Here is a 25,987-nt window from a genome sequence, read left to right as displayed (position 1 = left end):
TTTTTACCCTTCAATTTTGGTTGTGCATATATAGGTACTTCAAGTACTATAAAATTGAACAAGTAGGCACATTAGTCCTATGTAGCAGAATACACATAAGACACCAAGTAGGACACAAATTGGCATATAGGATGCCACATAGGACGTGTGTGTCTATTTGTTCAATTTAATACAAGATTAAGTGTCGACTTTTGCACACTCAAAGTTAGAGGACATAAATATAAAATGAGGTAAAGTTAAAGGACATATTTATGTATTAGGCCAATCAATAAAGTAGGTAAAAATCTCCACCCAATCATCTTCCTCAAAAGATTTTATCTACTATTAATGTGGTTCTGCAAAATCCTCTTTCGCTTTGATACTTATCCTCAATTATCAGCTCAAACCTCCACCTCTAATCTAAGTGTTTAATTGTACTTCATCTTTCCTTTGTATCGATAGAATGAACTTCTAAGAAGCTAATACCACCATCAGATCAAAAGAATCAATTTAGAAACAATACAAACTGACCTTATGACGCCAACAGGTTTCCAAGTCTTAAAAGTTACGGCTGCATATCAGAATTGGTGGATCTATTGTTTAGATACTGGTACCATTAACAACACAAGGTCTCACCATGTGTAGGCGTTTCCATCCAATGGAATCATTCCGAACAATTGGTATCATATTTTCCTTTATTGTAACTCCTTACACTAATGTTACAACGGAACCCAATGCACAAATTAACTACCTTGCGTCATGTTTTCAATGTTGTCTGTAAAGTGAACTTTGTAAACATGGTCAGTGTTCTACGTCTCAACTCAAACCATTTGCAACATTTTTCCAGTATTTCTAATATTTTCACTCTACATTCTTCTTTTATCAATTTTTACGTCAATAGAGTGAGTTTTTCAAAGGGAGTGTGTTTTATATCCATTTGAATATTGTTGCAGGAATTACTAACAGAACCACTGAGATCACCAACTACTGGATGTAGATGCCCTTAGCAGGAACTTCCAACATCTATTGTAGGTTATCTTACCTTTACTGTTTTGCATATCCTGTTACAAAATTATTGTTGTATCTTCCTTGAATTCTGATATCATGAGTCTTGATTGGATCTTCTGATGTGTGGTATACTTGTTTTATCTAAATTTCGTATCCTACTTCCTGTTGTTGAAATTTCAAAAAGGTAATTAAATTGAAACTAACCAACAGAATCAAACTCTTGGTTGGTAAAAAAACCAGTGAGAGTATTACCTTTCCTAGAGGAAGGTATTACTCTTAGTGATATATAACACATTAGTGCTCTTATGGATTTGACCTTCATTCTCACACTCCATGGGACCTCCAAGTGTCACACCCTGAGCCTACACCCTGGATGTAGCCGGCGCCCAATAACCATTGCTCGCCTTGACCAAACCCTTGGTCTGGCTTATTTAACTCAGTGGAAGACTTAAATTAATCATAAAGCGAAAACATTCTTAAAAATAAACTTTAAATAAATGTCTTAACCAAAACGACACTTAAGTCTCAAAATAAAATATCTGAAATGCAAGATAAAGAGAGACTCAAAACTGAATTATCTGACTGAATATGTATTCTATGAAGCCTCTATAATACTAGGATGAATGTTGGGACAAACTCCACAACATTCTATAAATGAAAAGACTAGAAAGCAATAAAAGAGTCCTTCGGAATGCAAGAAGGCTCACCAGTGATGCTGAGTTCTTGGTTGGATCAATGAGATGCTGGATGCTAATCCTGCGTACTCGCGTCTGCATCATGATACGATACAGACCATCTAGCATCAGTATATTGAATGTACGAGCATACGAGTTGGAATACTACCAAAATTTAAGCTTGAAAAGAATGAGAAGAAACGTTTACTTAGCTCTGCTCAACTCATGAAATATTGAGGATACTTTTTATTGATTGTAACCTTATTCAATTGGCAGTAGTCTATACACATTCTAAGGGAACCATCTTTCTTTCTTACAAACAAGACCAGAGCGCCCCAAGGTGAGACACTTGGTCAAATGAAACCTTTATCTAACAAATCTTTCAGTTGTTCTTTCAACTCCTTTAACTCTGTTGGTGCCATTCTATATGCGCAATAGAGATAAGATGAGTATTTGGGATGATATCTATGTCGAAGTCTATTTCTCTCTCAGGAGGGACTCCGGGTAGATCATCATGAAAACTTCTGGAAACTCCTTTACTATAAAAAAAAGACTGAGGGGAAGGTACCTCAGCACTTAAGCTATTAACTCGGACTAAGTGATAGATACATTTCTTTGAAACTAACTTTCTCGCCTTAAGGTACGAAATGAAACAACCCTTAGGCACTACTGAACTACTACTCCACTCTATGATTGGCTCATTGGGAATCTGAAGCATGACAACTCGAGCTCTACAATCTATTGACGCATATCAGGCATGAAGTCGGTCCATACATAGAATGACATCACAATCTACCATGTCTAACTCCACTAGGTTAGCCATGGTGTTCTTCTGATTGATAGAAATAGGACAATCACGATAGAGTCTTTCTGCTAGAATAGACCCTCCAACAGAGGTAGAAACACAGAAAGGTTCATAAAGTTTCTTGAGAGAATCTCAAGCTGATTTGTAACCTAAGGAGTTACAAAAGACAAACTTGCTCCTGGGTCTAGCAAAGCATAAACATTGTACCAGTGACAACATCTGGACAGATCTCTTTATCTTGGAGGCTAGTGATTGCATAGAGTCATTTGTCCCTCCGCTATTAATAGAAGTGGATCCTCTAGGCACAAACATGTCTAGTGGAGCAACTGATAGAGATTGGGCTCTGTTGCCCGGATTTCCACTACCTTGCATGTTCTTAGGGCACTCCTTCATGAAGTAACCCTATTTACCACACTTAAAGTAACATGTCTGGCCATCACGACATTTAACTTTACGGTGCCTACCACACCTAGCACATGCAGGAGCCCAACTACCTCCCTATGCCACAGTTCCTTGAAATTGAACTTGTCTAGCTTTGAAGTTCTGCGAATTCTGACCATGATGCTCACCTTTGTTTCTGCATGCAGGATCACTAGCAGATGATGGTGCAGACCCCTTTTGTTTCTAGAACTGTGGCAAATTCAAACCACCTTTATGCTACCTAGACTCATTTCCAATCTTTGCCTTGTAGTTCCTATACTCTTCTTTTTTCCCTCAACTTCTCTACTTCAATTTGTTGCACATAAAACATAAACCTAGATATGTCCATGTCACCTATGAACATTGCAGCTCTATGTTCCTTGCTTGAAGCGTGACCCAAGCCAGCAACAAGCAATCTCATTTTGGTCCTCATATCCTTAACCATCTGAGAAGAAAAAAAGGCAACTGGATGAACTTCAAACTATAATCATGTGCACTCAAAGAGTCCTGTTTCAGCGTAAGGAACTCCCGTACCTTAGCTTCTTTCAGTTCTTGGGGGGGGGAATGCCCCAAGAAAGCTTGTTCAAAGTAAGTTCATTTCGAACATGGTGCATCCTTATCTCTGCCCTTTTTCTACTGATCAAACCATTTCCTAGCTACATTCTTCAGTTGATATGTAGCTAGCTCAACCCTTTCAGTGCCAACCACATGCATCACATCAAAAACCTTCTTCAATCTTTTACAAAGTTTTCCAAATCCTCAGCAGTTTTTGAACTAGTGAAACTAGAAGGATTCATTCTCAGGAACTCACGAATCCTTGAGGGGTCAGCCTCTTCTTATTGATCCCCTCTCTGTTTCCCAACAAGGTTAGTCACCGCTTGGCTTAACAACCGGATAGCCTCATGAAACTCAGGATTGGTGACTTCTCCTTGAGGTTGCACGTTCGGTGCATTAGGTACCTCTAGTTCCTCAACAATCCTTCTGGCTGGATGACCTCTTGCTAATCTGCATAGAGTATCTTAAACAAGTGTAAGCATGAATTAGAGAGAGAGTTTTAGAAATAAACTCTAACACACGAAGAGGAATATGAAAGAAGTGAGAAATTCCTAAATGTTGGTCTGACTTACTTAACTCAGCGAAAGACAACTTAATATAAAGCGAGAAAATTTTTCATAAAAATAACTTTAAATAAATGTCTTGTCCAAAATGACACTTAAGTCTCAAAATAGAATATCTTAAATGAAAGATAAAGAGAGACTTAAAACTGAATTATTTGACTGGCTATCTGTTCTATGAAGCCTCTATAATACTAGGATTATTGTTGGGACAACCCACAACATTCTATAAATGAAAAGACTAGAAAGTAATAAAAGAGTGCTCTGTATGGAAAAGAGGCTCACCACTGACTCTGAGTGCTTGGATGGATAAACGAGGCACTGGGTGTTGATCCTGGGTACCTACGTCTACATAGTATCATGATATATGCAAGCCAAATAGCATCACCAAAATTGAATGTACGAGTATGCAAGTTGGAATGCTAACAAAACTTAATCTTGAAAAGAATTAGAAGAAACATTTACCTTAGATCTGCTCAACTTATGAAATACTGAATCAATGTAACATCTAGTAACTTGAAATAACTAATAATAAGCTAAGAAACAAAGAATAATCATTTTTTGAAATAAATAGGGAAATCTGGGAATTTCCAGCTTTTAAAAGTGAGTTTTGGTAATTTTCAACCGGCCATAACTTCCACCTCTAGAGAAGTTTGGATGAGTTCTTTATATGGTTGGAAATCTCTTGGGATGATCTTTCCAACCCTACCGAGTTTACGAAAGTACGACGTTGTATGAGGGAGATACATATTTCAAAAGTTAAGTTTTTGGACTGAGAAAAGTCCAATATGAATTTTAGTAAGGTCAAAGTTGTCTTTTCACCTTAGTAATTCCTAATTCGTTTTAAGGTTTTATTAGGGGTAAAAACAAGTCCCAAATTAGTTTTAGCAAAGTTGAGAACGCTTAGGGCTTGGGAGAAAAGAAAAAAGAAAAGAAAGATCAAGCATTGTCCAAGAACACCAAAATAGTTTCAGATTTCGTCGAGGAAGATATCTATCGAGGTATGTGGGATATTTCATGTTGGGTTTATTCAAACACACACTAATTTGTTTCAATTCAGTGAATTTATGGATTGATTTCATACCAAGAGTTAAATTCTTAGAGAATTGTGGTTTATTGTTTATTTGATTATTGGCTGCAATTGTTGATTTGATTCTTGTTTCTTCAAGATATTTTAAGTTGAATTCAGTGGTTATTTTTAGTACCAATAGTCCCAATTGTTTAGTGAAAGAACTAGGAAGTTTTAGGGAGTTTGGAGATGAAAAACGAGTTGAAAAATTCGTCAGGCGTAATTAAGAAAGGACACGCGCGGCGCGCCTGCAGTGTGTGAGAAGATGGCCTTTGTCAACCAAGGCCTAGAGCATCAAGAACAGGCCTCAGTCAACGGAGGCTGGCGCGATGCGCCACCAGTACGCCTAGCCCAGCATTTTTCGTCGAGTTTTCGTAGTTTTGCTCTTTTAAGTCCTTTCAAGTTACATTAACATATTTCAATGATTCTAATTAATTCAAATGATTTCTAAATACCTATAAATCATCCAAAGAACACAAATCAAAACTTTTAATCCATAATTCATTCAAGGAAAGTTAAGATCAAAGTCAAGGGAGTTAAGGACTTAAGTCTAAAGCTATGAAGTGAGTTAAAGTAAAGTTTCTTAAAGTTCCAAAGAGTGTTGTCTAACAGTTTTAATTTCGTTTCAAGGTTCAAGTTTCAAATAAAAAAAGATTAAAGGTTAAAGTCCTTCACAAACGTGTTCACTTTGATTTAAGACTTAAAGTTCAAGTTAAGTATAGAGCAAGAGTTGATTTCATTTCTCAAAATTTACAAGGGGACTAATTATTCCCTAAGGGCTTACAAATGTTTCACATTTAAGTTAAAAGGAAACTAAGAGTTCCAAAAGAGTTTTGGAACAAAAAGGGGAATATTGATTCCAAAAGAAGCTTCTTAAAGCTAAAGGGTTCAGTAAATTATCTCAACCCAAAGGAAGGAAGTTTTTTTAAAAGTATGAGCTAAATTATGATTTGGGAGTAGTATTGAGAACTGATGTGGGGATGAGAGTTCATATTAACTCAAGTCCTTATGTAAACCATGAAGCTATCATGGGAATTGACGGGTTTTACTTTTTATATGATCACGTAAGTTTATCTAGTAGATCCACTAAGCTAAGTAAGGTCCTATATCGATGGAAAGGTATAGGATGGTCCTTGGGAAAAATGAATTAAAATGTTGTATCATCACTTAGGCTCAAAGTGATGGTTGACGGTTAGAGAATCTCCCACAAAAAGTTATATTACTTTCATATATTAGTAGAGCTGAGTTTGTTATTGCATTTATTAACAAACTAAGTTGTTTTATAGTTTTACAAGCTTTATATATATTGCATGTGTTTTAAATTTCTCCATATACATACTTTGAGTTGAGCATATTCTTGAGTTAAGCAGAACCAAGGTAAGTTCATCTTATTCCCTTCAAGCTTAAGTCGTTGTATAGCATTCCAACTCGCATACTCGTACATTCAATGTACTTATGTCAGTTGGCTTGCAATGTTCATGATCATCACGCAGCGCACCGTTGATCCAGTTGAGCACTCCGCAATCACTTTGTGAGCCTTCTTGTGTTACGGTGGACACCCCTTTATTTGCTTTTCTACCTTGGTCATTAGGATGTTGTAGGGTTTGTACTAACATCCATATCAGTTATTAGAGACTTCATAGATAGTTAGACAGTTAGTAGTTTAGTTTTGGAATCTAATTTATCTTATATTTCATAAGTTCAAGTGTTGAGACTTATTGCCAATTTGGCCAAGACAATTATTTAAGTTATTTGATGAGAATGCTTTTAAATTATTTATATGAGATGAGTAAGTCTTCCGCTCAAATAAGTAAGCCAACCCAAGGGTTCGCTTGGGGGACAGCAATGGTCTTCGAGTGCCGGCCACATACAGGGTGTAGGCTTCGGTCGTGACACTCAACATAAAGCAATAAAGACACATGCAATATATATATATATATATATATATATATATATAGTTTTTTGTGGGACATTCTCTAACTGACAGCCATCACTAGGAGCCTAAGTGATGGTACAACGTTTAACCTCACATTTCCAAGAACCGTCCTATACCTTGCCATAGGTATAGGACCTTACTTAACTTAGTGGATCCACTAGCTTAACTTACGTGATCATCTATAATGTATGACCTGTTAATTCCCATGATGGCTACATGATTTTAATGGGGACTTGAGTAAATTGTCAAATCTCATCCCTCACATTGGTGCTCAATACTACTCCCAAAATATACTTTAGCTCATGCTTTGAAAACAACTTCCTTTTTTTTGGTTGATATAATTTGCTCAACACATTAACTTTACAAAGCTCTCTTGGAACTAATGTAACCTTTTCTTGTTCAAAACTCTTTTGGAAATCTTATTTTCCTTTTAACTTAAATGTAAAATCATTTATAAAGTATTTAGAAAACACTTAGTTCCCTTATAACTTCTCTACTCTTTTCTTAACTTGAAACTTGAGTCTTGATCAACTCCTAGGGAATACTTAGTTCCCTTATAACTTTTTAAGAAAAGACTTCAACCTTTTTATTCTTTAGTTTAACTTGAAACTTGATCCACAAAACGAAGTTAAAACATTTAATAAAAACTTTTGAAAACCTTCAAAAACTTTGCTTTAGAATAGTTTCTTAACTTTAGACTCGACTCTTAACTTCTTTGACTTTGATCTTAACTTTATTTGAATTGAATTATGATTCAAGGGTTATGATTTGTGTTCTTTGATGATTTCTAGGTATTTAGAGATCATTTGAAGTAACTAGAATCATTGGATGGTATTAAAGTACCTTATAAGGACTTAAAGAGTCTAAACTATGAAACTGGGCAAACAATGTCGATCTGGGTGACTGAGGCTTGGTCTTGTCTCATTGGTGGAGCAACGCGCCAGTCCTTAGTGATTGAGGCCACTTTTCGGCGCACTGTAGGCGCAACGCGTCTGGCCTGCCCAGGTGCGTCTGATAGATTTTTCAACCCATTTTTCAATCTCCAAATCTCCCTAGTTCTTTAACCAAACACTTGGGACTATGGGTACCCTCAATACCCACTGAATTCAACTAAAAAACAGAGAAACAAGAATCAACAAACAATAAGTAGCTAACAATTTAATCAACAAGAATTCGATACTTCTCTTCAAGAACTTCAACTTTTAACATCAAATCAACTCATACATTTGTTAAATTATAACAATTGGTGTGTGGGTGAACTAATCCAACACAAATTATCTCACATACCTTAATAGGGATCACCCTCGACGAATTTCACTACCAAATTCTTGGCGTTCTTGACGAAACCTTAATCTTCATCCCTTCTTCTTCTTCTTCTCTTCTCTTTTTTCTCGAGCCCTAAGCGTGAATTGATTTTCCAAATCTAACTTAAGTCTTATTTTTACCCCAATTAAACCCTTAAGACGAATAGGAAATAATTTGGTAGAATGACTAGTTTGCCCTTACTTAAATGTGGAAATGGACTTTCCTCACTTTAACAACCCAACTTTCGATAGGCTTATCTCACTCATACTATATCAAAATATGCAAACTCGAAGGCGTTGGAAAGATCTCTCCAAGGGATTTCCAATCATATCAAGAACTACCTCTAAATAATCCTAATCTAGAAGTTATTGTCATTTGAAAATGACCAAAACTCACGTCTTAAACTTCAAAAAAACCCAGATTTTTTTCCTTTCTTTCCAAAAGTGATTAGTTTTAGTTTCTTACCTTATTCCTAGCTATTTTGAGTTACGAGATATTACAATATCTCCCCTCGGGAACATTCGTCCTCGAATGAGATTTTTTTCACTAAGCTAAGAATATTAACATCAAGTTTAACAGTCAACAATCAAAAGCAAGTAACAACATGCTTACTCCTAGTTTATAAAGTACTAAGAGGAGAATTACTACCTTGATATGAATTCTCTACAGATTCAAAGAGATGTGGATATCTCTTCTTCATATCAGCTTCCCAAGTCGCTTCTTCAACAAATTGATTCATTCAAAGGACCTTGACGCAACTCCTTTGTTTGCGGACTTGGCGATCTAAAAACTGAACCGAAATCTCTTCACATGATAAGATATCCTTAATCCCAAAATTTTTCAGTTGGTACAATGAATGAAGAATCACCCATGCACTTCTTCAACATAGAGATATGAAATACCAGATGAACCGCTATTAATTCTTGCGGTAGCTCCAACTCATAAGCCACATTGCCAACTCTCTTAGATATCCTATAAGGTCCAATATACCGGGGACTAAGTTTCCCCTTCTTACCAAACCTCATATCACCCTTCATGGGTGAAACTTTCAAATATACCCAATTATCCACTTCAAACTCCAACAACCTCCTCCTAACATCTATATAGGACTTTTGATGACTCTATGTCATCTTAAATATATCTTGAATCACATTCACCTTATCCATGCCTTGGTGAACTAGATCTGGTCCTATCAACCCTGCTTCACCATTTTCGAACCACCCAATAAGTTATCTGCATCTTCTCTCATAAAGAGATTCATAAGGAGCTATTTAGATGCTCGAATGGTAGTTATTATTGTAAGTGAACTCAATGAGAGATAGGTAATCATACCAAATCCCCTTGAGATCAATCACACAAGCCCTCAACATATCTTCTAAGGTCTTTATAGAACGCTCTACTTGCCCATCCGTCTGAGGATGAAAAGCAATTCTTAAGTTCACCTTTGAACCCAAACCTTTCTAGAAAGACTTCCACAATTGAGAAGTAAATTGTACACCTCTATCTGAAGTGATTAAAATTGGGACTTCATGAAATCTCACCACCTCCTAAATGTATAACTTCGCATAATCTCTGTTGAATGAGTGGTGTTTACTAGTAAAAAGTTGGTGGACTTTGTCATTTTATCAAAAATCACCCAAATTGAATCATGTTTCCTATGATACCTTGACAAGCAAGTGATGAAGTCCATATTAATCATCTCCCACTTTCATTCCGAAAATTCTATATTCTGATCCAACCCTCCAGGACTTTGGTGTTCTATTTTCACTTGCTGGAAATTAAAAGACGTGGCAACAAACTCAGCAATGTCATTCTTCATACGTTCCCACGAGTATACCTCTCTAAAATTGTGGTATATCTTGGTGGAACCCAAATGAATGGGATATCTGATCTATGAGATTCCTCCATGATCCCTTCTTGGACTCCATCCACCCTAGGTACACACAATCCTCCTTGATACTTAGCACATCATCTCCCCCTTGTTCAAAAGCCACTTCTCTTTGCTAATGAACATTCGCCTTCAAAACAAGCAAAATTGGTCTTAGCCTTACTTTTCTTTAACCTCTGACACTAGTGATTATTCAGCCCCATTAGCTACCACTATTCCTCCTTCTGTGGAATCCATTAGTGTGACTCCCAGGCATGAAAGTTTGTGCACATATTTGGCTAACTCCCTCTTTTCTTCCTCAACATGGGCAGTACTCCCTATGGATAACCTTCTTAAAATATCATCAACCACATTAGCCTCACCTGGGTGGTAAAGAGTACTCATTTTGTAATCCTTAAGTAATTCAAACCACCTCCTCCGTCTAAGATTTATCTCTTTCTGGGTGAACACATATTGTAGGCTCTTGTGATCAGTGAATATATCAACATGAACACCATACAAGTAGTGATGTCATATCTTCAAGGTGAAAACTACAGCAGCCAACTCTAAGTCATGTGTTGGATAATTCTTCTCATGAACTTTCAACTGTCTGGAGTCATAAGCTATAAATTTTACATTACTCATTAGAACACAACCCAAACCAATTCTTTATGCATCGCAGTACACCACAAAACCTTAAGTACCTTTTGGTAAGGTCAAAATCGGGGTAGTAGTCAATCTCTTTTTCAATTCTTAAAAGCTTTTCTCACAAACTTTAGACCATTGAAATTTAACTGTCATCTAAGTAAACTTAGTCAAGGGAGATAAGATGTATGAAAAACCCTCAACAAACCTTTTATAATAGCCATCCAAACCCAAAAAACTCCTAATATCGGTTGGGGACATGGCTCCAGGTTAACTCTGAACTACTTCTATATTTTGGTTATCAACTTTAATCCCATCATCGGAAGCTATGTGGCTCAAGAATGCTAGAGACTTAAGCCAAAAATCGCACATGGAGAACTTGGCATACAACCCCATATCTTTCGAACTCTGAAGGACTATTCTGAGATGACTAGCATGATCCTCTTCATTCCTTGAATAGATTAGTATGTCATCAATAAATACGATAGCAAACATATCTAAATAAGGTTTAAAGACTTTGTTCGTAAGATCCATGAACGCTACTGGTGCATTGTCAACGCAAAAGACATGACCAAAAACTCATAATACCCATACTTGGTTCTAAAAGTTGTCTTTGGACTGTCATAATCTCTAATTTTCAAATGATGGTATCCATATATAAGATAATTTTTTGAAAAGTAGGTGGCACCCTAAAGTTCATCTAAAAGAACATCTATCCTTGGGAGAGGATACTTATTATTGATGGTAACCTTATTCAATTTGAGGTAGTCTATACACATTCTAAGGGAACCATCTTTCTTTCTTACAAACAAGACCAGAGCGCCCCAAGGTGAGACACTTGGTCGAATGAAACTTTATCTAACATATCTTTCAATAGTTCATTCAACTCCTTTAATTCTGCTGGTACCATTCTATAGGTAGGAATAGAGTTAGGACGGGTATCTGGTATGATATGTATGTCGAAGTCTATTTCTCTCTCAGGAACGACTCCGAGTAGATCATCAGAAAAACTTCTAAAAACTCCTTTACTAGAGAAACTGACTGAGAGGAAGGTGCCTCAGCACTTGATCCATTAATCAAACTAAGTGATAGATACATTTCTTTGAAACCAACTTTCTCGCCTTAAGGTGCGAAATGAAGTTACCCTTAGGCACTACTGAACTACTACTCCACTCTATGACTGACTCATTGGGAATCTCAAACTTGACAACTTGAATTCTACAGTTTATTGACGCAAAACAGGAAAGAAGTTAGTCCATACCTAGAATGACATCAAAATCTACCATTTCTAACTCCACTAGGTTAGACATGGTGTTCTTGTGATTGATAGGAAAATCACGAAAAAGTCTTTTGACTAGAATATTTTTCCAACAAGGATAGAAAAACAGAAAGGTTCATTAAGTTTCTTTGAAGGAATCTCAAACTGATTTGCAGCATAAGGAGTTACAAAAGACAAACTTGCTCCTTGGTCTAGCAAAGCATAAACATCAAAATTAAATACTTTTATCATACCAGTGAAAACATCTGCAGAGTTCTCTTGATCTTGGCGGCTAGTGATTGCATAAAGCGGTTTGCCCCTCCGCTAGTACTAGAAGTGGCTTTTCTAGGTTCGGCCGTGTCTGGCGATGTAAAAAATGAGGATTGGGCTGTGTTGCTCAGATTTCCACTACCTTACCTGTTCTTAGGACACTACTTCATGAAGTGACCCTTTTAACCACACTTACAGAAACTTGTCTGGCCATCACAACAATTACCTGGGTGGTGCATACCACACCAAGCACATGCAGGAGCTTAACTACCTCCGTAGGAATCTTGAATTATGTGCTCTAATACCAAGTTTGTCGTGCCCCGAGCCTAAACCTGGACGTGGTCGGTACCCAATGACTATTGTTGGACTTGAGTGAACCCTTGTCCTAGTTTACTTAAATCAGTGAAAGGTTTAACTTAATCATAAAGCGAGAAACATTCTCATAAAATAACTTTAAATAAATGTCTTAGCAAAAATGACACTTAAGTCTCAAAATAGAATATCTAAATTGTAAGAAAAAAGGGAGACTTAAAACTGAATTATCTTACTGATTATCTGTTCTATGAAGCCTCTATAATATTCGGATGAATGTTGGGACAAACTCACAACATTCTATAAATGAAAAGACTAGAAAGCAATAAAAGAGTCCTTTGAAAAGCAAGGAGGTTCACCATTAACTCTGAGTGCTTGGCTGGATCAACGAGGTGTTGGGTACTGATCCTGGGTACCTGTATCTGCATCATAATACGATGTAGTCCAACTTGCATCAGTACATTAAATGTATGAGTGTGCGAGTTGGAATGCTAGAAAAACTTAAGCTTGAAAAGAATGAGAAGAAACGTTTACCTGAGCTCTACTCAACTCATGAAATACAGAACTCAATATAAAGCAATAAAGACACCACAATGTATGTACATAAAAAACTTGTAAAACAGTGTAAACAACTCGGTTCATTAAAGAAATTTTATAACAAACTTAATTTTACTTATATATGAAAGTAATATAGTTTTCTGTTGGAGATTCTCTAACCGACAACCATCACTACGAGCCTAAGTGATGGTACAACGTTTTACCTCACGTTGCCAAGGAACATCCTATACCTTGCCATCGGTATAGGACCTTACTTAACTTAGTGGATCCACTAGCTTAACTTACGTAATCATCTAAAAAGATAAACCGTTAATTCACATGATAGTTAAATGGTTTTCATGGCGACTTGAGTTAATTGTGAACTCTCATCCCCATATCGGTGCTTAAAACTACTTCCAAAATGTATTTTAGCTCATGATTTTAAAATAACTTCCTTTCTTTGTGTTGAAATAATTTGCTCAACACTTAAGCTTTACAAAAATCTCTCGGAATCAATGTTCCCTTTTATTGTTCAAAACTCTTTTGGAAATCATAGTTTCCTCTTGACTTAAATGTGAAATCATTTGTAAACTTTTGAGGGAAAATGAGTTCCCTTATAATTGTTGAGAAATGAACTCAACTTCTCTGTTTTTTGCTTAACTTGAAACTTGATTATTAATCAACTCCTAAGGAATACTTAGTTCCCGTATAACTTTAGAAAGAAAGACTTCAACCTTTTTACTCTTTACTTTAACTTAAAACTTGAGCATTAAAATGAAGTTAAAACTTTTAAATAAATACTCTTTAAAACCTTTACAAACTTTGCTTTAGACTAGCTTCTTAACTTTAGACTTGACTCTTAACTTCATTGACTTTTATCTTGGCTTCCTTGAATAGGATTATGGATTCAAGGTTATGATTTGTGTTCTTTGATGATTTTTAGGTGTTTAGAAATCATTTGAAGTGACTAGAATCATTGGAAGGTGTTAAAATACTTTTGAAGGACTAAAAAAGGCTAAACTACGAAAACTGGGAGAAAATGTCAATCCGGGCGAGTTCAGGGCGCGGCGCCAGCCTCAATTGACTGAGGCTTGGTCCTGTCGCACTGGTGGCACGCCGCGCCAGACCTCAGTGAGTGAGGCCACTTTTGGCGCACTGCAGGAGCGATGCGCCTGGCCTACCCAGGTGCGTGTGACAAATTTTTCAACTCATTTCAATATCCAAACCTCCCTAGTTTTTTCACCAAATACTTGGCACTATGGTTACCCTCAATAACCGCTGAACTAAAATCAAAAACAACCCGAAGAAACAAGAATCAATCAATAATAGGACACCAAAAATTCGTTCTATAAGAATTAGATACTTCTCTTCAAGAACTTCAACTTTTAACATGAAATCAACTCATAGATTTGCTGAATTGAAACAATTGGTTTATGGGTTAATTAACCCAACACAAATATAATAAATACCTTAATAGGGATCACCCCCAACGAATTCCACTCGCAAATCCTTGGCGTTTTTTACGAAACCTTGATATTCCTCCCTTCTTCTTCTTCTCTTCTCTTTATCCTAAGCCCTAAACGTGAATTGATTTTCCAAATCTCGCTTAAGGCTTATTTTTACACAAATCAAACCCTTAAAAATAATTAGGAAATAATTGGGTGAAAAGACTAGTTTACCCTTACTTAAATCTGGAATTTGACTTTCCTCACTTCAACAACCCAACTTCCGATAGGCTTATCTCCTCATACGATATCAAAAATGCGCAAAGTCGACGACGTTGAAAAGATATCTCCAAGGGATTCCAAACATATCAAAAACTACCTATAACTCCTCCTGTGATAGAAGTTATGGCCATTTGAAAAATGACCAAAACTCACTTCTTAAACTTAGAAAATATTCCAGATTTTTTCCTTTCTTTGAGAAAGTGATTATTTTTAGTTTCTTAGCTTATTTCTAGCTATTTCGAGTTATATTATGTTACACCTAGTTTCCTGAAAAATTTGCACCATATTCCAAAAATATGATTCTATAATGATATGTTGGACAACATTGTCTTTACAGTAGAGTATACATTCTCTTATTGTTATAGATTCTACTTTAAGGGTGGTAGTGTCCTTAATTATTGAGCCTTTAGCAAATACCATGTCTCCTCACATTTATAATACAAAAATCAAAAGAACTAGGTCCATGGTTCCCTCTTGAGGCACCATCAGTGTTACCTTTAAACCAATAATTGGGAGAGGGAACCCATTTTACAATTCTGATTACTGAGTCAGTTCTATTGTTCTGCAAAGAATTAATAATATCTATCCATATTTTCCCTTGTATAATGAAATTGAATATGACCTTAACAAACTTCAAAATAGTGTCATTAACTTCGCATTACACCCACCCATCATGGTATGAGCCACCATGTAGGATTGTATTTCTTCTTTTCCACAAAAACTAGAGTAGGATGATAGGAAGTACCTTGAAAACTTCTCGTAGCTTACTATTACCTTCAATATTTCTCCACATTCTCTCATTTTGCTTCAAGTTGAGTCTTTGATAAATAATACTTGTTTCCCGACAATAATGAGTCCACACTCTATCTGCCATCTCTCCTTTGAGAAATAAATGTTATATTTTTTCACAACTAGATTAGCACAACATCCATAATCCTCAGAGATATTAGGATTCCACAAATGAAAAAGAGTTGATACAATAACCTTACCCAACTAGATTCTCCAAAAAGAAAAGAGAATTTAAAGGGTAATTTTTTACTCTATATTGCCTTTAGGTCTTCATTTAGATCTGCTCTTTGCCTCAAAATTTCCCAAGGACTCTTAGTAGTGAATTTGCCAGTATTTTTTTTAGTCCACTATGGCTTGTCCATTACATTCTCTAATTGGACAAATCCCATAGTATCTCAAACATGTTCAATGACATGTTCTGGGGTTACCTCTTGCATTGCACCATAATCCCAACCATTATCTTTAAAGAAATCCAACATCATTTTTAGTGTGAAAAGATTGTATCTTTGTTAAATGAAGAAATATAGGACCAATATTAGTCCAGTTATCAAACCAAACTATTGAGGTTCCACTTCTTGGTTCCTACCACAAAAAAGACTCAATTTTTCCCAATTCTCCAGAATTGCTTTCCACACTTGAGATCCACCTTTACATCATTCCAATGTAGGACTTTGTTTCTTACAGTATTTATTTCATGTATAGTTAGACCACAAATTAGTTTTTGTCTGAAACATCCACCACAACTTAGCGTACATTGCTTGAGAAACATCTTTTAAGGAACTGAACCCTAAACCCGTTCATCCTTTGGCAAACAAACCTTATTCCATGCAAATCATCATAATCTTTTCAATAGAGTGCTTACTCAATTGGGTGAAATTTTCGAATCAGATCGTCCTACTTTGAAATTCGATGGTATTTTTCGTAGCAGTCCAAGGGGTTGGTTTACTTTTGGGCATGCTTTGTTTGCTTTGCTCTTCTTCTTCGGACACATTTTCCATGGTGCTAGAACCTTGTTCAGAGATGTTTTTGCTGGTATTGACCCAGATTTAGATGCTCAAGTCGAATTTGGAGCATTCCAAAAACTTGGAGATTTGTCGTTCCCACCTTAATTGTTATTTGAACAAGCAAAAGTTCTGTCTTGGTCCAAGTGGGGATAGCATTACTCGTCTGCATGTCCATAGAGTTGTGAAAAAGCCAATCATCTCAGAGATAGATAGAGAGGTAGGAATTTCTCGAACGAACCGCACACACCAAAATAAAGAGCCTTGAATACTAGAAGAAAAGCACCTATACCTAACAAGATTAAGTGAATACCTAAAATTGTGGTCATTTTATTTCGATTTTTTTAGATATAACCTAAGAAGAGAATTATATAAATATAATCATGAGGTCTTTATTTTCATTTTTGCTTAGTGATTTAGAATAGACCACGTAATCAAATAGAAGAGTATGTATAGAATTTGCCATGTCAAGATTTAGAAGATCTTGTGTTGGTATATTCCTTTTTTATATATCATTCCTTAAGTCCCATAGGTTTGATCCTGTAGAATTTGACCCATTTTCTCATTGAACGAAAGTTACGAAATAAATTACTAAACTTGTTGAAGAGATGAAATATAACCAAGGTATATATTTTATATCAGAGGTTGAATCGATCATCAGAAGAAGAATAAGGCCAAAAATTAGGATACATTCTGAGAAAATCAAACTTCCATCAAAGAGAAGCAAATGAAAGGCTTTCATAAAATTATAGTAGAATCGAGAATGAAGTTTTCATTCTGTACATACTAAAATTACGATCAACCAATATTTATCGAATTTGAAAAAGAGTTAGAAGAAAAGGTTCAAGCCTCTTATTTTGATTTCTCGAACTGAGAGATCCATGAATCGAGATCCTGATGCACATAGATACAAATGGTCCAATGGGAGCAAGAGATTCCAGGAACATTTGGATTAGTCCGTTTCTCGGCAAAATAGCCCCGTAACTTTGAGAGAAGGGGTGCCTCCTCACAAAGGGGGGTCGCAGTGACCAGGACTGGGCGATTGTTTACCAAAAACAAGATGAGGCAAAAATTATAGTATCATCTATTTTTTCGTATGCTAAGTGATTGAGGTTTGAGCTCCACTTAAGCATACCATTACCCACAAAGGCATCATTTTCTACAAGATGATTAAGAGCTCTAGTTAGAACTTCAGTAGATAAGATAAATAAAGCAGGGGAAAGGGGATCCCCTTGTTTAACCCCCCCTCCCCTCCCCCAAGTAGAATGAAGAAAACCAACATATTGTCCATTTAACTAAATAGAGTAGTAATTATTAGATATCAATCTCTAAACAACATCAACTACCCCATTAGAGAACCCAATCTTTCTAAGAACCTTCACTAAAAAGATTTTCTTCTTTTCCCTATATCAGCAACCAACTCCTATGTTAAGAGCACATTCTCAGTGATATTTCTCCCTTTGACAAAACCTGGTTGGGAGAAATCAATTCGGGAAGAATATTCTCCAATTTATCATGTACAATTCTTGATAAAATCTTATTAACAAAGTTACTCAAGCTAATAGGCATCAGGTCTAAAAAAGACTACATATTATAAATTATATTTTTTTCTAAAAAATAGTTTTAGCCAAACATGAGTTAATAAAGCGACAGTTCTAAAATCACGGGACTCATGGGGTGCCTCGCACTTTCCTGTGTTCAAATGAATTCCTTACCCTATCTTTGTTTCGTAGACTAAAAAATTGAAGAGTCATTTTCTTTTAAATTAGGAATCTATGAGGTGACTTCGAACACCCAAAAAGATGCAATTTCAAGTGGTAACTATAAAAATTATTTTTCATTTGCTTTTATTTTTCAAAAAAGAATTTGTCACATACTTAGAAATTACCAATGCAGAGGTGTGAAAGAAGACTCTTTTTCTAGAATTCGAGCTTTGTGCATTGACTATATTTGACTAGTTGGATTATTTGCTTATTATTGTGTTTGTTCGCTAATTGTGCTATTTTGATGCTTTCTTGTTTTCGTAATGTGCAATTGATATAAATTGTCTTTTCTTGCACACCTTCTAAGTCTCTGAAATTTTGTTATACTGTGTGTGCAGATACACTCCACATGACTTCTGTATAAAATGAGTCAATGTGTGGTTATGCTCCTGGTTCGGGATTTATCAGACATATTAGGTGGATTTGAGCCACCAACTAAGCCGTAATAACTCTTCTACCGGTCTGTTGGCTCTCCCTCGCTTGAGTTTTTTATTCAAATAAAGTCAGTCTATACGCCTTCCATATAAAGTGTTAAACCTAGAAAAAAACTTTCATGGTAGAATACGTTTATTTGTATCATGTGCATTTGAACTAAAAAATCTAATATACGTATTCACTCTATACCAACATGTTCATTTTATGTTCTACGTGAAAATAATTTTGTTCAAAAAGCCTTTACATTGCTGACCAGCTTTATATTAACTTTGTCTTTTAATTTTATTATTTTAAAAAAATGGAAAAGAGGTTGAAGTAAAATGGTGGTATTTCAAGTGGCTGTATTTTTTTACGAACTACATTCACCTGATTCTCACTAAAATGAGATATGTAGGCATCCCTTGTCGGGTTCGGTGTCTATAAAAAAAGGGTATCTTATCCAATAAAAGAACTTGACTTTTACTTTCTCTTTCCTTCCTTGATTAATGTGTGTGATAAAACTTTATTTTAAAGGTACAAATGACACCTACAACTAAAGTACATGGTTCTGAAAGTCCTAGAAGTAGAGGAATTCCAGAATATGGCACCTACAACTAAAAGACATGGTTCTAAAAGGCCTAGAAGTGAAAGGACTCTAGAATGCATGATATTTGACATAATACCCAAGAATCTACGGTGATGGTGGACAGACATGGGGAATTATGAGCAAAGAAATGTAAAAGAACATTTGGGGCATCTTGTGAATTTTATGGAGATTGACCCAAGAATAAATATGGTTGACGCATTGATTCCATTCTGGGATCCAAAACTAATGTATTTCAATTTTCTAACTTTGAGATGACACAAACTTTGTAAGAAATTGCCAGTATCATGTGAAAAAAATCCAGTATTCAGGGTGTTGATCTTCGCAGCAGAAGACCTAAAATCCCAAAGAACGTCGACGCCAACAAGTTCCAGGAACTTCGAAAGATCAATAAAATAGAGAAGGAGAGTTTGAAAAATGGGTGAGTCTCTTTGGACTTTCTATATGAGAAGTACGATCAAAAGGATGGAATTAAAAATTACCACACCCAACTTAGTAATCAAAGGGACTTATAGGCTTGAAATGGATGTTTTTCATTCATGGTGGCGGTTTTGGGGCTCATCGTGTTACTCAAAAGGGATATGCATATCGACATTCATTTGGCAGATGTGGTGAAGGCGCTAACCACAATCAAAAGTCCTATCATTATTCCCATGATCCTGACCGATATGTTCTATGCATTGACTAAATGAAAAAATGGGGAAATGTACTTTCAAGGGTGCAACATCTTGCTGCAAATATGTTTCTTAGAACATTTTTATCATCATGATTGTGCACCCAAGTTCACTCCAGATTGTTCTTGCTGCAAAATAGTTCTTAGAACATTTTTATCATCATGATCGTGCACCCAAGTTCACTCCAGATTGGTGTAATTATGTTTCCTCTCATAAGTAAGAAAAGCAAAAATCGATTTTCCCAAAGGAATTTTAGCATGTGAAGAGAAACTCGTATTAATCACATCTGATGAAATTGTATGAAATTATTATTGATTCCCAACTAAGGATGTTATTTGCATGTGTACTAGTATCTCGTTTCTTATGTTGATTGGATTTAGAGGTATCCAATCCTATGCCCCATTTCGGGTTATGCGTCGGCTGGCTAGAGTTCAAGAAGTCCCACCAAATAATTACACGATTACATTTGTATTTGACACCCCCATTAGATTTTGCCTTTGATAGCCAAAATATTCTGAAGATCTGATTCGGGAGTATAATTTATGAGCAAAGTTAAATGGTTATGGAGTAAGATAAAGGAAAAATGGTGTGTGATCACCTATCATGGTTTCGTGATCTAGTAACATTTGGTGACACTCCCGAAGGATTAAGCATAAAAAAAAGACAAGCACATCATAAGATGGTTCGAAAAAGAGTTGGAGAAGGCCAAAGCCAACATATCCTGACAAAAAGTTCAAGTCCAAATAGGAAGAAGTCACCAGTTGAAATTACAAGATGTTTAGAGGGAATTGAAGAACACAGAGAGGAAATTAGCTCGATTAGAAGAGGAGTTAGAGAGCAGGATGTATTTGTCGAAAAAATCAAATCTTTAAGATTTCTCGATTGAAGAGGGACGTAGGCCTCATTTGTTTGCACTTAATGGAGGTCTGAATCTTAATCATTCAGATTCAGCCCATTAAATTTATTTGTTTTATCTTTTGAAATACCTCTTAATAGGTATGAAGAGGTATGAACGAATCAGGTCTATAGGAGAGTCTTAAACACATTCAGACTCATTTGATAAGTTATCAACTAATAAATCATATCTTCTCTGCTTTGGACGTGCCTTTTTATCTCATAACTAAAAAACTTTTTTTCTCTGTTTTCTCAATCAAACACCAATTTTTCCAACTAGTAAGTTTTCATAAATCCTTTCAAGTATTTTTTTTATCTTGATAATTTTCTTGTATTGAGTATATCAAGAACACTGGTTGCAATAATATTTTTGGTGTACTGTTGTTTGTAAAAGTTTTTGAATGAAAAAATTAGTACTCCAAATCATGATTATTAAAACTTCTCAAACTTTTTTCTAAAATCAAAAGTGATACTTTTTGTTGAAATGAAAATTTTATAATATTTTATTAATATAATGTTCAATTTCACTTTCACATTCAGATATCGAAAACAAACAACATTAATTATTTAGTGTTTATAATTAGAGACCAAATCTTAATATTCAGATATATATTCAGATCAAAACTTAATGCAAATCTTAATATGCATATGTGTATTCAAAATCAGACCACTTTATCTTAATGGAAACAAATAAGGTCATAGTGGCATATGAATAGGTCGTGCAGTACTAAAAGGGAGAGTTTAAGCGGTAGATGGGAAATTTGAGAAAGAAATGTCATGTTGAATGCACTAACATGATCAACGTAAAGCACAATTAGAAGAACATAAAAGGAAAATCAATCATTCTGTCAATATCAAAGTGGAGCGAAGAAAAATGATCATTGAGAGAGGAACACTTCCTAATCAACTTGAAGCATCATAGGAGCGAGAATCCCTTTTAAGGAACTTCATACTCTCTTCTTTCTAATTTTTCTTTTTTGTTAGACAATTTCAGTACAATTGTCGACATTATGTCAGATCGCAATACACTCTCCAATATGAGAAAGAAGCCAAATGAAAGCTTCAGAGAATATGCTATCAAATGGAGGGAACCAGCATCCCGGTCAAACCACGCTTGATGATCACCAAGATTTTTCCTTAAAAGGGACTCAATCCTAAGATGCTTCAAGTTGATCACAAAGTGTTTTTCTATCAATGATTATTTGTCTTTGCTCCATTTTTATATCGACGCTATGACTGATTTTCCTTTTTTGTTCTTCTAATTGTGCTTTAAGTTGATCATGTAAGTGCATCCAACATGACCTTTTTTTCTCAAAGTTCTCCTTCTACCACTAAATTTCTCCCTTTTGGTAGTGCACGACCTCTTCATATATCACTAAGTCCCTCTTCAATCAAGAAATCTCAAAGTTCTGCTCCTTTTTTATCTGTTGGAAAAAATGAAACATGTTATCCAGCTCCTCTTCTAATTGAACTAATTTCCTTCCGCATGGTTCAATTACCTCTCCACATCTTCTAACTCCAACTAGTGACTTCTTCATATTTGGACTTGAACCTTGTCGGGATATCGTGTCTTTGTCCTTATCCAACTCTTTTTCCAATTGTTTTATGGTGTGTTTGTCTTTTCTTTTTCAGCTAGATCCTTCGTGAGTGTCACAAAATCTTACTGGATCACGGAATCACGATAAGTACCCAAGCACCACTTTTCTTTTATCTTGGTCCATAATCATTTCACTTTGCTCAGAAATTATACTCCCAAACCAGATCTTCAGAATATTTTGGCTATTAAAGGCAAAACCTGGTGGGGTTTCAAATAAAAATCTAGGTGTCATCATTTGGTGGAACTTCTTGAACTCTAGTCAGCTGATGCATAACCCAAAGTGGGGCATAGTTTGGACACCTCTAAACCTAATCAACACGAGATACCAGTAGACATGCAAATGAAACACTTAGTTGGAACCAGAAATAATTCTATACAATTTCATGAGATGTGGTTACAGAGAGTTACTCTTCACATGCAAAAAATCCTTTTGGAAAATAAATTTTTGCTTCTCTTTCCTTATGAGACGAAATATAATTACACCAAACTGGAGTGAATCATGATGCACAAACATGATGATAAAGATATTCCAAGAACAATATTACATCAACATGTTGTAACCTTCAAAGTATGTTTCCCCATTTTTTAAGTTAGTCACTGTACAAAATAAATCTGCTAGGATCATAGGAATAATAGTAGGAATTTTCATTGTAGTCAGCGCCTTCACGGGCACTGCCAAAAGAATGTCGATATGCTTGTCCCGTTTGGAAAACACGATGAGCCCCAAAAAATGTGATCATGGAGGCAAAACATCCATTCAAGACTATACACCCCCTTAATAGCTAAGTTGGTTCTAGTATTCTTAAAATTTATCTTTTTGATTGTACCTCTCATATAGAAAGTCCAATGAGACTCACCCATTTTTTAAACACTCCTTCTCTGTCTGATTGATCTTTCAAAGGTCCTGGAACTTGTTGGCGTCGATGATCTTTGGGATTGTAGTTCTTATGTTGTGGGGATCAACACCTCGAATACTAGACCTTTTTCCCATGAAACTGACAATTTCTTTCAAAGTTGGTGTCATCTAAAAGTTAGAAAATTGAAACACATTATTTTTGAATCACAGAATGGAATCAATATCTCAATCATATCTCTTCTTAGACAATCTCCATCAAATGCACAAGATGCCCCAGATATTCTTTTACCCTCCTTTGCTCATAATTCCCCATGCATGTCCACCATTGTCATAGATCCTTGGGTATTGTGTCAACAATCATATATTCTGGATTCCCTTCACTCCTAGGCCTTTTAAAACCCTATCCTTTAATTGGAGGTGTCATTTGTACCTTTGAATAGAATCTAATTAAATTTTTATTATAAACTTTAATCAAGGGAGAAAAGAAAATGTAACAAGCAAGTTTTTTAAAAGACAATATACCCCCTTCTTTTTACAAACGCCGAACCCTAGAAGAGATACCTATGTATCTCATTTTAGTGAAAATCAGGTGTGTATAGTTCATAAAAAAATGACTCCCACTTAAAAGACCACCCCTTTTTTTCAACCTAGTTTCCCTTTTTTTTAAAAAAAATAAAGTTGAAAGACACATTTATAAAGTTGGTCAACAATGTAAATGCCTTCTAAACAAAATTGTTTTTACGTAGCACATAAAATGAATATATTGATCTACAGAGGATACTTATCTTTGATTTGTCAGGTCAAATACACATGATGCAAATAACCGTAGCCTACAAGGGATAGTTTTGCTATGTTTAGCACTTTATATGGAAGGTGTCTAGACTTGCTTTACTCGAGTAGATAACTCGAGCCAGGGAGGGTTAACAGACATGTAGCAGAACTATTTCGACTTAGCTGGTAGTCCAATCCCGACTAATATGCGTGAAAAATCCTGAACCAAGAGTGTATTCGTCCACTGACTCACCTTTGACAGAAGTATATGGATTATATCTTCACACAGTGTACAACAAAATTTCAAAGACTCAAAATGTGTGTGAGAGAAGATAATTTATATACAACCGCACAATATTAAAACAACATATCATTAAAATAGCAAAATTAGCCAAAAAAACACAAAAATTGACCAAGTAATCAAACTAGTAAAATATAGTTAAGGCACAAAGCTCGAAATCTAATAAAAAAATTCTCACAAAAGTCGTCAGATCTATCACACCTCTGCATTGGCAATTGCTAGGGATGTGATGGATTCTTTTTTGAAGAATAAAAGCAAGTTAAAACTTTATTTTTTAGTCGTTACTTGAAATAGAATTCTTTGGGCGTTTCAAGTCACCTGGTAAATTCCTAAACTAAAAGCAAATGACTCGTTATTTTTTTACTCCACAAAATAAATATGGGGGTAAGGAATTTTATTGATCGGGGGAAGGTGTGAGGCACCCCCGAGTCCCGTGATGATAGCACGGTTGCTTTATTAACTCATATTTGGCTAAAAATAATTTTAAATAAAAATGTAAGTTTTTGTTAAACACTAATTTTTTTAAAGAAAAATAATATGCCTAAGAGTGTAGCCGCACACAAGACCTATTTTTAAAAAAATAATACACACCAAAGATCGTAATCAAACACATGATGATATTTAATAAATTTTATTTATTAAATAAAACTAATAATTAATGACTCAACAACAACAACAAAAGAAAAACAAAACTTTTTAAAATAATAACAACTAAGCCCCTTTCATAAAAAGAAGTAGCGAAACACTTTTTTTTAAAAAAAATTATTGATACAAATCTAGAAAGGACCATTCAAATAAAAACTATTCGGTTGAACCCAAAATGATCACATAGCTCTCTTTTGAAAGAAAATTGTAATAATCACCAATTTTATATAATAGTTAAATTACTAACCTAAATGAAATCAAATTTGCATTTTTGTATTAAGAATCCATTTTATATATTTATTAGGGACGTATTTTAAAAAAAAATACTCACAAAATAGGGAAAATTGTATATAATAGCAAACTAATAACCTAAATTAAATAGAATAGCTAGGGTTTGATTTAATTGTGCTTCATAGCAAACATTAGCTAAAATTTGTCAGCGTCTCTCTCCCAAAAATCTCGCTCGCCACTCTCCATTCTCGCTCGGCTCACTCGCTTTATACACAGAAGTGTATAATTCTGTTTCCGTTTTGTATAAAGCGAGAGAAAATTGTATATATACATGCAAAAATGTATATCTTCGTGTTATACACTTAACTATACAATTTACAAATATTTTACTTCAAATATTGCAGAGAAAAAGGCCAACGAATTATACAATTGCGAATTATACAATTCTAGTGAAATACAATTTTCTCTAGCTTTATACAACAGAAGTTTATATATTTTGTTTCTGTTTTTGTATAAAGTG

At 35.3% G+C, this 25,987-nt stretch overlaps 1 long non-coding RNA gene across 1 annotated transcript; it reads left to right on the top strand.

The window, feature by feature from the left end:
- Positions 1 to 367: 367 nt before the first annotated feature.
- Positions 368 to 25,895, top strand: LOC112941296 (uncharacterized). Its single transcript, XR_003246381.2, has 3 exons — positions 368 to 659; positions 933 to 1,007; positions 18,819 to 25,895. It is a non-coding gene; the product is annotated as an uncharacterized lncRNA (long non-coding RNA).
- The last annotated feature ends 92 nt before the right edge of the window (positions 25,896 to 25,987 follow it).

This window comes from Solanum lycopersicum, chromosome 1, assembly GCF_036512215.1.
Source record: "Solanum lycopersicum chromosome 1, SLM_r2.1".
NCBI lineage: Eukaryota > Viridiplantae > Streptophyta > Magnoliopsida > Solanales > Solanaceae > Solanum > Solanum lycopersicum.
This window is presented reverse-complemented; position numbering and strand designations above follow the sequence as displayed.